The sequence below is a fragment of the Lepus europaeus genome, chromosome 7, assembly GCF_033115175.1.
Source record: "Lepus europaeus isolate LE1 chromosome 7, mLepTim1.pri, whole genome shotgun sequence".
Taxonomy (NCBI): Eukaryota; Metazoa; Chordata; class Mammalia; order Lagomorpha; family Leporidae; genus Lepus; species Lepus europaeus.
The window spans coordinates 19,182,791-19,197,547 of record NC_084833.1 but is presented as its reverse complement, the minus strand read 5'-3'; the positions used below and the strand labels follow the sequence as shown (position 1 = coordinate 19,197,547).

General features: G+C 44.1%; 1 protein-coding gene across 8 annotated transcripts in view; it reads right to left on the bottom strand.

Annotated features, from left to right (window-relative positions):
* The window catches only part of PHF21A (PHD finger protein 21A), a 225,658-nt gene that overhangs the window by 44,439 nt on the left and 166,462 nt on the right, over nt 1-14,757 (bottom strand). The window lies entirely within an intron of this gene.

Genomic DNA, 14,757 nt, shown 5'->3' with positions numbered 1-14,757 from the left:
AGCTTTGTGTGCTGGACTGGGAGATCACTTTAGCACAGCAGCAGAGAGCCCAGCTTCAGAGCCAAACTTCTCCAACTTAAGTTTCAACTTCGCTACTCACCAGCTAGCTATATGATGTTGGGCAGGTTTTTAACTACCTGTACCACAATATTCTGTCCCATAATGAGGTGATTAATAGTACCCTTAATACTCTCATGAGATCCAAATGACCTAATAAATGAAACATTCTCAGACCAGGACTGACACATTGTTGGCTATTATTATTATTATTATTATTTTCTATCTGACAACAAAGACACCAGCCATACTAATTTTTATGAATCAAACATCATGTATCTACCCCAGTTTAAAACATTAAACAGATTTTAAACAAACCTTGATCCCAATGGCAGAATTAATATATAGGACTTTCTAAATTACTGAAATGTGTAACTCACAAGTAGGACAGGATCCATGGAAATACATACATTTATTTAGAGAGAACAGGGATTCAGTTACATGGGTGAAAATTAAAAGCTAAGGTTTCTTGGGGCCGGTGCCATGGCACAATAGGTTAATCCTTCGCCTGTAGCGCCGGCATCCCATATGGGTGCCAGTTCTAGTCCCAGCTGCTCCTCTTCCAATCCAGCTCTCTGCTGTGGCCTGGGAAAGCAGTAGAAGATGGCCCAAGTCCTTAGGCCCCTGCACCCACGTGGGAGACCGGGAGGAAGCACCCAGCTCCTGGCTTCGGATTGGCACAGCTCTGGCCACTGCGGCCATTTGGGAGTGAACCAACAGACGGAAGACGTTTCTCTCTGTCTCTCCCTCTCACTGTTTGTAACTCTACCTTTCAAATAAATAAATAAAAATCTTTAAAAAAGAAAAGCTAAGGTTTCTTGAACTTTCTAGACCTTGCTCAAACACAAGAACACAGTGCTTGGGTCACTTTTATCACTAGAATAATACATTCCAACAGAAGAGATCGTAAGCCCCTTAAAGGCAGGTCCGTTTTTGCTCAGCTATCTGCTTGCTGTCTCTGTTCCAGTCACACAGCACAGAAAGCGAAGGGACCCATGACTAGCAAACGGCTGGGAGAGCATCTCCTCCCCACGGCACCAGGCAGGGCCAGAAGGCACAGGCAGCCCTCTTCATCCACTTTCTAGTCCGTGCATCAGACAAAAGCAGATCACCACTTCCTAATAGAGGTCATAAGCAGAGGAATTTAAATAGGGGTTCACTGGAGCCATGGTGCCATGTTAATCTTCAAATTCTCACTGAGGCCTCCAACCAACTTCATCACCATGTTCTCTAAAGAATCCAAACCTGTAGGCTACACGCTTAATATTATTTACAAAATACATTTTTAAACTTTCATGACAATACAAAATTCTTTTTTTTTTTTTTTAGATTTATTTTATTTGAAAGGCAGAGTTACAGAGAGAGAAAAGGAGAGGCAGAGAGAGGTCTTCCATCTGCTGGTTCACTTCCCAAATGGCCACAATGGCCAGAGCCGGGTCAATTCGAAGCCAGGAGCCAGGAATTTCTTCCAGGTCTCCCACGTGGGTGCAGGGGCTCAAGGACTTGGGCCATCCTCTGCTGCCTTCCCAGGCCATAGCAGAGAGCTGGATCTGAAGTGGAGCAGCCAGGTCTTGAACTGGTGCCTATATGGGATGCCAGCACTGCAGGCAGTGGCTTTACCAGCTACGCCACATCACCAGCCTCCAAAATTCATTCTTGAGAGATATTTATTACTGACTCTAGACAGACAAAGAAAATATCACATAAAGGCCAATTTCCAGAGAAAAACCAATTCTGTTATATGCTATACTCTGCTGGTACTATTGAGTAAACACTTGCAATAAATAAAAAAAAAAGAATATAGGGTCCAAAGTCTTTGCAGAGACCATCAACTGAATAATAAAAATACAAATTAATAAAATACCCAAGGACTTTACAAATTGATTTTCAAGTCTTCCAAATTCTATTTCTCAAGTGTAGGAGGTAGAGCAATGAGCCACTGTGACTGGTAAGAGGAGGGAGAATTGGCGCGAGTGCTGCAGACAATCTCGAGTATCACATGTGGATTTTACTGCTTGGTGACTGTCAGAACATCTATCCATTTAAAATTAAATAATTATGTAGAGGCACTTTCCATCTTTCTCCCCACCAGACATCAATCTATTAGTGAATAAGCTAAAGTGCAGCATCAGCAGGCAGAGAAAGGGACTCCAAGAACTCTTCCAGAATACAGCACCAATCAGGGAGAGGAGGGGAACCTGGAGCAAAGAATCCGCAGAAATGGGACATCTGCCAAAAAACACACTCTGAACAAAACAGCACAGGAAACTAAATAAGTACTACACAAGGCGCAAAAGGAAAGAGAGCTTTTCTCCTCCATAGCCATCCTTAGGAAATACAGTGCACTCTGCCCTTGCTGCCTCACTGAAGCAAACCAGAAGCAAGACAGAGCCGGGAACCTGCTCCCAGTGTTAGGGTAACCGCAGGGAGCGGCTGGGGAAAGAGCTAGAAGGGGCTGCAGGCTAGAGTGCTCCCCAGCCATATGGCCAGAGCAAGGTGCCGGCCAATCACAGCCGGAGTGGGTGCCAAGTGAGTCACTCTGCATTCACTACTGTTCTTTCCCCAGGGCCTGAAACAAAGCTGCAGAAGCTTGGGGGGTGCGGGGACTGCGAGGGAAAGCAGGATCAAAATACTTGAAACTTACATTAGTCCTTGAAAGGAGAAAGAGAAAGAGAAAGAGAACGCGTTGTGCAGACTGGACCCAGGTCAGATCACGTGAGCTGGGTAAAGTCTTCTTTACAGGATGGCTCTGGTATTTCAAAGAGCCTCTCGCCCCTTGCTGTGTTCATCAGGAGATTAGAAGCATACTAAGCAAGTAGTTGTGTTCCTCTGTGAACTTTTCTCAAAATGAAGGTTTGGGGAAGCGCTGTGCTTTCTGTCACTTAAATGCACACAACTGAGCTTGGAAACTGACGGCGGGCTCCTTGCAGGAACCCCCTGCACACTCTCGGGAGTGCTGCTGTGCATGTGAGTAGGCTCTGCACAGGCTTTCCTAAGCCCCACGGTCCAGCCTTGTTCCAGGTCAGCCTTGCAGCTCTGGTGAGCACAGCATTCGCTTCACCTCAGTGGGCTCCTGATCTAGGTCAGCACCTGTTCCGGGTGGCAGCCAGGGAATGCGGCTGTGATACTCGTGTGTTGTAAATCCTAGCTGTGAATCAGCAAAGTCCTCAGTGGCCTCTGCACAAAGGATACCTTCTCATTCCAAAGGAGGTGAGCCTATAGTTTTACCATTATGTGTTATGAACAAAGAAATCTTGACTTCTGTTGGCCACTAATGAAACTGCACTACCATAAACAATTTCAGATTTTCAATGTATTTACATACTAGAGAGAGCTTTAAAAGCAGCGAATTATCTTAGAACACTATCCTGAAGCTTTGAGGAAAGGTTAAATTTCACAAACCAGTCATTCATCATCCACAATTAAAACAGAGGGCAGAAATGAAGAAATGAAAACAAATTCTGGAAAGAACAACAGCGGGGGGTGGGGGAGGATCATGTATCATCTTTTCAACTTAACGTTTTCCCTATGAACAACAGGCCACGTGGCTGGCCTCCAGAGGGGCTAGCACCGCCCCCTTCAATCCATCTGTCAAGAATGTGCCACAAGCCTGGCATGTGATACCCGCCTCAGATTCCCTTGACGTTCGCATCACCAGGTTTCATCAGGGCTTGTTCAGGCAGAAGAGTTCACAGAGCCTCTGACGCTTCAAGTCACAGCCCCTGAGACAGGTAGTCACAGTGATCAATATTGTGACATTCAGCGATACTATCAACATGTTCACATGACAACAGGACAGATCCTAAGAAAAAAGGAGAATTCTACGGGTCCAATGCAACAGAAAATCGGGTTTGTTTCCCACTAAATCAGTGGAGGTTCGAGGGCCTTCGTCACCACAAGGAGACAGAGATGGAAGGCCCGCTGTCCCTCCAGTCAAGCACCGGCTTGTTTTTCCAGGCAAACGATCACAGTCGTTCTACAGAGTTCTCTCAGGAGGAAGTGCAGCCACGGGGCCCTGCTGGATGTGTGGTGCCTTGCCACACGGGCAGGCACTTCACTCAGCGTGCTCTACACGGCATCTGTTTTTGTATCAGTTATCACAGGGCCACAACGACTCAAGATATCTTCTTAACACAGCATGGTAAAATTCATCATTTTTTCCTCCACAAACCAACAATCTGAAAATATAACCCTAACCCTCATACCACGGGGTGATGGAGACTTGTAACTCTCTAAAAGTCCACAAAGTCAAAAATGACTCTTGGAGGACCAGTGCTGTGGCATAGGGGTAAAGCTGCTGCCTTCAGTGCTGGCATCCCATGTGGGCAAGTCCCTGCTGGTCCACTTCTGATCCAGCTCTCTGCTGTGGCCTGGGAAAGCAGTAGAAGATGGCCCAAGTCCCTAGGCTCCTGCACCCATGTGGGAAACGTGGAAGAAGCTCCTGGCTCCTGGCTTCAGATCGGTGCAGCTCCAGCCACTGTGGCCATTTGGGGAGCGAACCAGTGGACGAAGACCTCTCTCTCTCCTTGGGCTGGTGCTGTGGTGCAGGTTAAGCTGCCTTCTGTAGCACCAACATCCCATATGCACGGCGGTTTGAGTCCTGAATTCTCCACTTTTGATCCAGCTCCCTGCTAATATGCCTGGGAAAGCAACAGAAGATGGCCCAAGTGCTTGGGCCTCTGTATCCACATGGGAGACCCAGATGAAGCTCCTGGACCCTGGCTTATGCCTGGCCCAGGCCCAGCCCTGACCGTTGCGGTCAACTGGGAAGTGAACCAGTGGATGGAAAATTGATCTCTCTCTTTTTCTCTCTCTCTCTGTAATTCTGACTTTAATAAATAAATAAATAAATCCTTTTTTTCAAAAAAGAAAAAAGAACAACTCTTACTCATATTCACAATAAAAATGCAGTGAAAAATCTTTCTAGGGTCTCTAGACTTGCCCACTGCTACAAACGGCTGGCTACTCTATTTTATATGTGCAGAGAAAGTAAGCTTGGAGAGACTGATATCTGTTGATAAAAATCAGGATTTACTCAAAGAGAGACAAACCTTTCTGCTACTCAACTGAAGCAACCACTGCATTTGCAAGAAACCCCAATATTTACCAACACTGAGGAGGCAGGAAAGATACGAGGTTTGAGAAGGTATCACAGTTACCTTCTACAGAACAGCATACTGGCACAACTTCAGTGACAGAATTACAACACAGGGTGAAAGGAATCACTGATAGGAAATGGAAAACTAAGTGAAGACTCTACCACTTCATGGACAAAAACACAGGAAAAGCAATAAACTACTCCCCACACACATTAAATAAAATTCCAAATAAGTTATTGGAGAGAATGTTCCAGAGGATACAGGACAGAATTCTGAGAGAGGAAGGGGAGGACTGGTGTTGGCAGCCGCTATAAAAACATACTTAGCTAAAAATAATGACATATTCCATTTGTAAAATACTAGAAGATTTTCCCTCTGAGACTCAGTTTTGGAGTCAGAATTAGATAAATATCTTCTATCCGTTTTTCAACCTTTTAAAAAGGGATTCATCCTTTTGAAATACCACTTATTTGACAGAAGCAGTTTTTACAAACACATCTAATACAGTGAACTGGACATGCTGTCTTCCAAAGAGGGCTGTATCCCATTTTTGAGACCCGGGGACACATAATTATTTTAGTTCTGCAAGGTGCTATGGAAATTTTATAGGACAACATAAATGAATTAAGGAGCAGCAGCAGTTCACATTATCAAAGTACACCCCCCCCCCCCCCCCAGTAAATCTCAAAATTCTCTGCATGGATGTTTACCAGATGGTAGAGAACACACATGTCATTATACTGATTCAACTTTGACTTCGCTTTTTAATTAGAACCGATACTTCAGAGTTTATCCTTCCTTCAGCACACACACACACACGCACACACTAGTATTAGCATCAATGGATCCACAGGTTAGAACTTTTGGTTATCAGTGAGCTTTATAGTCCACCTCTACAGGCTTTTAGACATTTGATTTGCTAGCCTGAAATGAAGTTTATGTTTCTCTTATTTAGTTCATTCATGTTCTGATAGGTGAACCCAGCCTCACCCTCCCCTCCCCCAACTTGCTACATATGAAGATAAAACTACTGCTAGTATTGTTATTCTCAAACTCTGCCTAAATCTAGGGGCTCTTCTAAGAATCTGGAGCTGTCTTTAATTTGCATTAAATGAGAGTGTAGCTATTGAGATGTGACCAGTGGGGAAATGCAGATCCCAGCATCCAACATAGAAAGACACTGGGGCAAAACAGTATACACAGACAGAATGACAGAGTCCTGTGTGCTGGGAAAGCTAGTTGTTGGAAATAAAAGATCAAGGTGGTCAAAGTTAGGAGCCAGTTGGCTTACACTTACGTTCTCCACCTTTGAAGCAGTAGCTGTAAAGTACTGTCCTCTTTGCTTCAGAAAAATGTTAAGGATCAAATGAATTTGTGGTAGGGAGTGCTAAGGAAACTATCAAGGACAATGTGAAAACAAGGGAGAGTAACCAAAGCGTAATACAGTTTGCCTAGAATGAATTTTTGATTCACAGCAGCAGATAACAAATGTTACTTTCATTTTCAATGTCAATTATATTTCAATCACTTGATGTTTAAAAGTTATTTACTTATTTAAAAGGCAGAGACAGACAGACAGAGACAGGAAGAACTCCACTGACTGGTTTACTTTCCAAATGCCTGCAACAGCCAGGGGGAAGCTAGGATCCAGGTCTCCCATGTGAGGGGCAGGGGCTCAGCTACTTAAACCATCACCTGCTGCCTCCTTAGGTGTGCATTGGCAGGAAGCTGGAATTCTGAGCCAGAGCTGAGAATCAAACCCAGGCACTCTGATAAGGGATGTGGGCGTATGAACTAGCATCTTAACCACTAAGCCAAAAACCTGCTTCCGTCACCTGATTTTTAATACCAAACCAAATGTTTTAGTGTTAATTCAAACTCGGCTTGGTTTTGTGGGTTCTTTGTCAATGAGAATTGCCCAAAAAAGTATAGTATTAAGAAAGCAAACTTGGGGCCGGCGCCGCGGCTCACTAGGCTAATCCTCCGCCTTGCGGCGCCGGCACACCGGGTTCTAGTCCCGGTCGGGGCACCGATCCTGTCCCGGTTGCCCCTCTTCCAGGCCAGCTCTCTGCTGTGGCCAGCGAGTGCAGTGGAGGATGGCCCAAGTGCTTGGGCCCTGCACCCCATGGGAGACCAGGAGAAGCACCTGGCTCCTGCCATCGGATCAGCGCGGTGCGCCGGCCGCAGCGCGCCTACCGCGGCGGCCATTGGAGGGTGAACCAACGGCAAAGGAAGACCTTTCTCTCTGTCTCTCTCTCTCACTGTCCACTCTGCCTGTCAAAAAGTAAAAAAAAAAAAAAAAGAAAGCAAACTTGGGGCTGGTGCTGTGGTGTAGCAGGTAAGGCCTGCAGTGCTGGCATCCCATATGGGCGCCGGTTCGAGTCCTAGCTGCTCCACTTCCAATCCAGCTCTCTGCTACGACCTGGGAAAGCAGTATAAGATGGCCCAGGTCCTTGGGCCCCTGCACCCACTGGGAGACCTGGAAGAAGCTCTTGGCTCCTGGCTTTGGATTGGCGCAGCTCTGGCCATTGCAGCATTGAGAGTGAGCCACTGGATAGAAGATTTCTCTCTCTGCTTCTGCCTCTCTGCAACTCTGCCTTTCACATGGATAAATAAATCTTAAAAAAAAAAATAGCAAACTCTACCTGTTGCCTTTCATTTCAGAAATTAAACACTGCCGGGAAAATGTCACTGTGTAGAAGTCAACATACGGCCTGGACTTCTTAGACCTCCATGGTGGTTCAGGGTCATAACTGTGAATGCCTAAACTGGATGTCCAATGTAAATGTAAGCTCACAGCAAAGGCCTCAGCCACAGTAATGAGGGCAAAAAACAAGAATCATTCGTAATCTGCACAATTTAGCTGTTTGTGAGCATAAGAAATCATTGTGTTTGAACCACAGTGAGATACAAATGGAGGCTATTAATTTGTAAATTCAGTTTCAGTTCAGCAAAATGTGGGTCCTTCTCTAACTACCTGTTTACAGGGCACCAGTGCCCACATCACCAGGCTGTCATCCCTCATCATGGCGCTGGTCCACAGTGGAAAAGGCAGCCCTGTCTTGTTAATAGCAGAGGATGTGCAGTGTGTACACACAGCACAGAAACTCAGCCCTCTGCCCTGGAGCTGCAGTGGTCTTCCGCACAAAACAGTTACCACTGGAGATGGCTGCGCAGTGGCTCCCTGACAAGCTGGGTATGAGAATACAGCTGAGGCACAGTGGCGATCCTGCAACGGGAGAAGGGGAAAGCAGGAACCATGCCAAAGCCTCCATCAGTTTATGACACCGTGCAGATCAGACAGACTGTTCGCCTGCTCCACACCCTGGGTACTACCTGAGAGAGGGGAAGAAGCCCCCTTCTCACAGAAACACAAGACAGAAGCAGAAGGAGAAGAGTTAAATAGACGATTTAATCAAACTCTATGAAGAATACACCCATTAAGACATGGAGAGATCACTTCCAAAGGTAAAGATTTTTTTTAAATTCCATTTGCCATGAACTTGTTTTTGAAGTCTCCTCATGTTTCTATCTCAAACCCCTGATTCTTGGGTCCCGGCCAGGACCAAGGTCTGTATGCTAATCTTGAACATTAGAGCAGAAAACCTTTCTCTATGTCCTTGTTCTTTCTCTTTCAGGTATGCTATCTGGCCTTAGTTACCATATTAAACATGCTTTCACAATTTTTTTAATTTTAATTTAATTTTATTTTAGCTACAGATTTCTTCCATCCACTGCTTCCCTCCCCAAATGCCCACAACAGCCAGGACCGAGCCAGACTGAAGCCAGGAACTCAATCTGAGTCTCCTGTGTGGGAGGCAGGGCCCCACTTCCGCCTTCCCAGGACATCAGCAGGAAGCTGGATGGGAAGTGGAGCCAGGACTTGAATCCAGGCTCTCCAATGGAAGATGTGGGCATCCCAAGCGGTGCCTTAACAGTTGCAACAAATGCTATTCTCTGGCATACCTTTTAACAATCCTCAATTTTATAGATTTTTTTCCTTAGAAGAACAAAATATCATGTAGAAAATATTCTATGATAAAATGTAATATTTTACTCACATTTAGATAAAGACATAAATCAGTAAACGGTGATATTTTTAATTGGAAACTATTTTGCCGGCGCCATGGCTTAACAGGCTAATTCTCCGCCTTGCGGCGCCGGCACACCGGGTTCTAGTCCCGGTTGGGGCGCTGGATTCTATCCCGGTTGCCCCTCTTCCAGGCCAGTTCTCTGCTATGGCCCGGGAAGGCAGTGGAGGATGGCCCAAGTCCTTGGGCCCTGCACCCGCATGGGAGACCAGGAGAAGCACCTGGCTCCTGGCTTCGGATCAGCAAGATGCGCTGGCCGCAGCGGCCAGTGGAGGGTGAACCAGCTGCAAAAAGGAAGACCTTTCTCTCTGTCTCTCTCTCTCTCACTATCCACTCTGCCTGTCAAAAGAAAAAAAAAAAGAAAAAAAAAGAAAATTGGAAACTATTTTAACAAGAGCACATCCTGACCATCACACTCTTGATACTTAAAAACAATTTTAATCATCTACAGTAACAGCAAAAACACATAGGTTTTAAAGATGCAAAAGCTAACGAATGAGTACTCACAATTTCAGTAATTGACTTTATCACCAAGTATTTGTTACAATGACTTAAAGGAAAAAATGGACAATGCCACAAATTTACTTTCTGACAAGATCCTGCTTACAACAGGGAGGGGGCAGTGCCATCACTTATTTAACTGCCAAAATGACGGATAATTACCCTCAAGGACTGGATCTCCCAAGACACGTGACAAAGGTTGGTTTGCACTACTCTATATTTAGTCTGAGCTTTCTGCATCAGAGACAGAAGAAACCTGAACTCCTCCTTCAGAATTTCAGAGCAAGTTTGCTTTTCTTTAAGTTGACAGTACTAGAAATTTTATTAAAGAGAGAGGTTCATCAATAGAGAAGAAGGCATAATTTCCTAACGAATAGAATACATTCAGTTAAAAATTTAAGTATTTATATTTAATCTTAAGGGTAAAGGAAAACATTTTTCACAGGTAATCACAAAATTCAATCCACAAATCTCTACACAAATAATTAAAAGTCTTTAAACAGGCATACGTACACTTCCCAAGTTTGAGAAAGGGACAGTCACAGTGACAATGATGAATGATTTCCATCTTCCTCTAGCACACATCCTGGTACTAATGGGTTAAGTCACTCTCTTAGTGCGCTGTTCTCCAGTCTGCACACAACAAAAGCACTGAGATGTAGGGCTAAAAGAGAGAAGGGTGCTGTACTGTATGTAAAATCTGGCCCTTGTACTTTTTAATAGATTTTTTTTTTTTAGAACACTACTTCATGCTTTTCTTTTAGGCTCTAAATAAATGTTCCATTTTGATAACGTACTATAGTTGTTCCTTGATTTTTTTTTTTCTAAAGAGTCTAATGTGGTAGCTGGTTAAGTCTATAATGGCTACAATATAAAACAAATAGTAATATCAGCTAGATATAACCTACAGGTAGAACACTAAGGCTCTGTACAGTTAAGTGATCTGACCTAGGTCTCAAATCATGTGTGGAGTCAGGCTTAAGAATTCTAGATCCTGAAAACCAGTCTATACCCTATCCCAAACCCACAACACTATTAATCGACCTGCTGGTAAGGATATGGAACCCTCACATCTGTAAGCTATACAACAGGGCTGCTAGAAGCCCCAAAAGAACCTAGTTAAACCTTAGTCAGCCATGGCTGAGAAAGAACTTCTAAGATCAATCCCATTCACAACAGTTACCAAAAAAATCAAATATCTTGGAATAAATTTAACCAAGGATGTCAAAGATCTCTAAGATGAGAATTACAAAACATTGCAGAAATAAATAAAAGAAGACACAAAAAGTGGAAAAGTCTTCCACGTTCATGGATTGGAAGAATCAATATCATCAAAATGTCCATACTACCAAAAGCAATTTACAGATTCAATGTGATACCAATCAAAATACCAAGGACATTCTTCTCAGATATAGGGAAAAAAATGTGGAAACACAGGAGGCTTCAAATAGCTAAAGCAATCTTATAGAACAAAAAACAAAGCTGGAGGCATCACAATACCAGATTTCAAGACATACTACAGGGGCCAGTGCTGTGGCATAGCGGGTAAAGCTACCACCTGCAGTGCTGCCATCCCATAAAGATGCCGGTTCGAGACCAGGCTGCTTCACTTCCAATCCAGCTCTCTGCTGTGGCCTGGGAAAGCAGTGGAAGATGGTCCAAGTGCTTGAGCCCCTGCACCTACGTGGGAGACCGGGAGGAAGCACCTGGCTCCTGGCTTCAGATCGGTGCAGCTCCAGTCGTTGTGGCCATCTGGGGAGTGAACCAGTGGATGGAAGACCTCTCTCTCTCTCTCTCTCTCTCTCTCTCTCTCTCTCTCTCTGCCTTTCCTTCTCTCTCTGTGTAACTCTAACTTTAAATAAATAAATAAATAAATAAATAAATAAATAAATATTTTTAAAAAGACATACTACAGGGCAGTGATAATCAAAACAGCCTGGTACTGGTACAAAAACAAATCAATGGAACAGAACAGAAATTCCTGAAATCACCTATGTATCCACAACTAACTTATCTTTGACAAGGAGCTAAAATCAGTCCCTGGAGCAAGGACAATCTCTTCAACAAATGGTGCTGGGAAATCTGGATCTCCACATGCAGAATTATGAAGCAAGAGCCCTACCTTACACCTTCCACACAAATCCACTCAAAATGGATCAAATACCTAAGTCTATGACCTGATACCATCAAATTATTAGAGAACATTGAGGAAAACTTGCAAGACATTGGCATAGACAAAGAGTTCTTGGAAAAGACCCCAGAGGCACAGGTAATCAAAGCCAAAATTGACAAATGAGATTATATCAAATTGAAAAGCTTTTGGGGCTGGCACTGTGGTGTAGCTGGTAAAGCCACCACCTGCAGTGCTGGCATCCTATATGGGCGCTGGTTAGAGTCCCGGCTGCTCTACTTCCGATCCAGCTCTCAGCTATGGCCTGGAAAAGCAGTAGAAGATGGCCCAAGTCCTTGGGCCCCTGCACCTGGCATGGGAGACCCAGAAGAATCTTCTGGCTCCTGACTTCAGATCAGCACAGCTCTGGTTGTTGTGGCCAACTGGGGAGTGAACCATCAAATGGAAAATTTCTTTCTCTCTCTCTGTCTCTCTCTCTCTCTGTGTAACTCTGACTTTCAAATAAATAAATAAATCTTAAAAGAAGAGAAAAGAAATGGGCCGAGGACTTAAATAGGCATTTTTCAAAAGAGGAAATCTAAATGGCCAACAGACACATGAAAAACTGCTCAGGATCACTAGCAATCAGGGAAATGCAAATCAAAATCACAGTGAGGTTTTAGTTAGAAGGGCTTGCATACAGAAATCAACAAACAACAAATGCTGGCAAGGATGTGGGGGAAAAAGGTACCCTAATCCACTGTTGGTGGGAATGTAAACTGGTAAAGCCACTGTGGAAGACAGTATGGAGAAACCTCAGAAATCGGAAATATAGACCTACCATTTAACCCAGCCAGATCTTAGTAAAAAATGATAATGGGAGTAGGAGAGGGAGGAGGAAGAAGGGTTGGAGTGCTCGTGGGAGGGTGGGTACAGTGGAAAGAATCACTATGTTCCTAAAGTTGTATTTATGAAATGCATGAAGTTTGTATAACCTTAAATAAAAGGATTCTAGGAAAAAAATTAAATTAGGTAATATATACAAAGCACCATCACCATGGGGTGGGGTGAACCTTAGTCCCTTTCTCCCCGCCCTCATCCATGCTGGTTTTTTTTTTTTTCTTAAAGGAAACACAAGTAGGGAGGGGCTGGTGCTGGTGCTGTGGCACTGCAGGTAAAGCCGCCACCTGCAGTGCTGACATCCCATATGGGCACTGGTTTGAGTCCTAGCTGCTCCACTTCCGATCCAGCTCCCTACTAATGCACTTGGAAAGGCACCCATATGGGAGACCTAGAAGAAGCTCCTGGTTCCTGGTTTCAGATGGTCTCAGTTCTAGCCATTTGCAGAGTGAACAAGTGGATGGAATACTTCTTTTTCTCTATCTCTACCTCTCTCTGTAACTCTGTCTTTCAAATAAATAACATAAATCTTAAAAAAAAATCTTAAAAAAAAAGTAGGGAGGCAGTATTCAGCAATAGAAATAATACAAGAATTCTAATCTGCCACCAAAACAACTTGTCTGGCTTTTGGAAGCTTTGGTTTGTTTAATTCTCAGCTTCTCCACTAGATCTCTAGCATGCTTTCTTTTTTTTTTTTTTAAAGATTTTTTTAAAAAAATCATTTATTTGAAAGTCAGAGCCACAACAGCCAGTACTGCGCCAATCCGAAGCCAGGAGCCAGGTGCTTTCCTCCAGGTCTCCCATGTGGGTGCAGGGGCCCAAGTACTTGGGCCACCCTCCAATGCTTTCCCAGGCCACAGCAGAGAGCTAGATTGGAAGTGGAACAGCTGGGTCTTGAACTGGTGCCCATATGGGATGCTGGCACTGCAGGTGGCAGCTTTACCCGCTATGCCACAGTGCTGGCCCCAGCATTCTCTTCTATCAAAACACCATGCATCTCTCAATGGCAAACATATTGTATCCTGATGCACACCCTCCACCTCCCTATCACAGTCCACAGGAAACCAATACACAGTGGTGATCCTCACACACCACAGAACCTGATTCACTTTCACACAGGGGTTGAAAACGCACTCATAATAAACATGCAAGCTGGCGATTACACTTTGCGTAAGTGTGTAATCTCATGATCACCTACTGCCAGGCAGGGGATATGCATGAATGAAGTGGGCCAGGTATAAGATAATGAGAAGAGATGGGGACTAAGGTCAATTGGAGGGAATGCCTTGTCTACAGGCAGTAATGAATGAATTGCTTTTATTGCTCAAAGTCAAACAAAATCTCTTTGCTGCTGGATAAAGCCCTGGGCCAACACTTTCCAACCCCCAGACAGTAATCACACTCACTGAACTGTAGTCCCCAGGAGAGGAAAGCGGAATTAGACACCTCTCAGAGAATTTTCCAAGGACAGGAAGCAAATCAAAAAGGATTGTAGATAACCAGAAAACTCCAGTGGCTTTCTGGCCAATCCAACTTTTACTATAATGAAAGGGCTGGGCTATGACTTTAATGGGAAGATGCACAGACACAAAAGCAGGTGATCAAAGGGGAGCGAGAAGAATTCGCCAACGTAAAATAACTGAGGAGGCAGATAACTAGATGCAAAACATAAAGGTGAAAATGAAAAATTTCGTAAGAACATATCCCGTAATTATACCTGCTCTAACAAAACAGCTTACAGCACCTTACAATTTAATCCCCATATGTAAAGCAGGATGAACTGGAATCAGTTTCTCTACTACTGAACTACAGCTGTCTAGGGTTTAAGTAGCCAGAGAATGGAGCTCACAAAAATGAAAACTACCTGTGGAAGCCGTCCCGGGAATTATACTAAACAGAATGTCATCAGACTTAAAATCCAACCAGAACACTTAAACTAACATTTCCTACACTTAACTGGTTCTTGTTTTGAGTGTGTGGGCTTTTCAAAATAATCTTT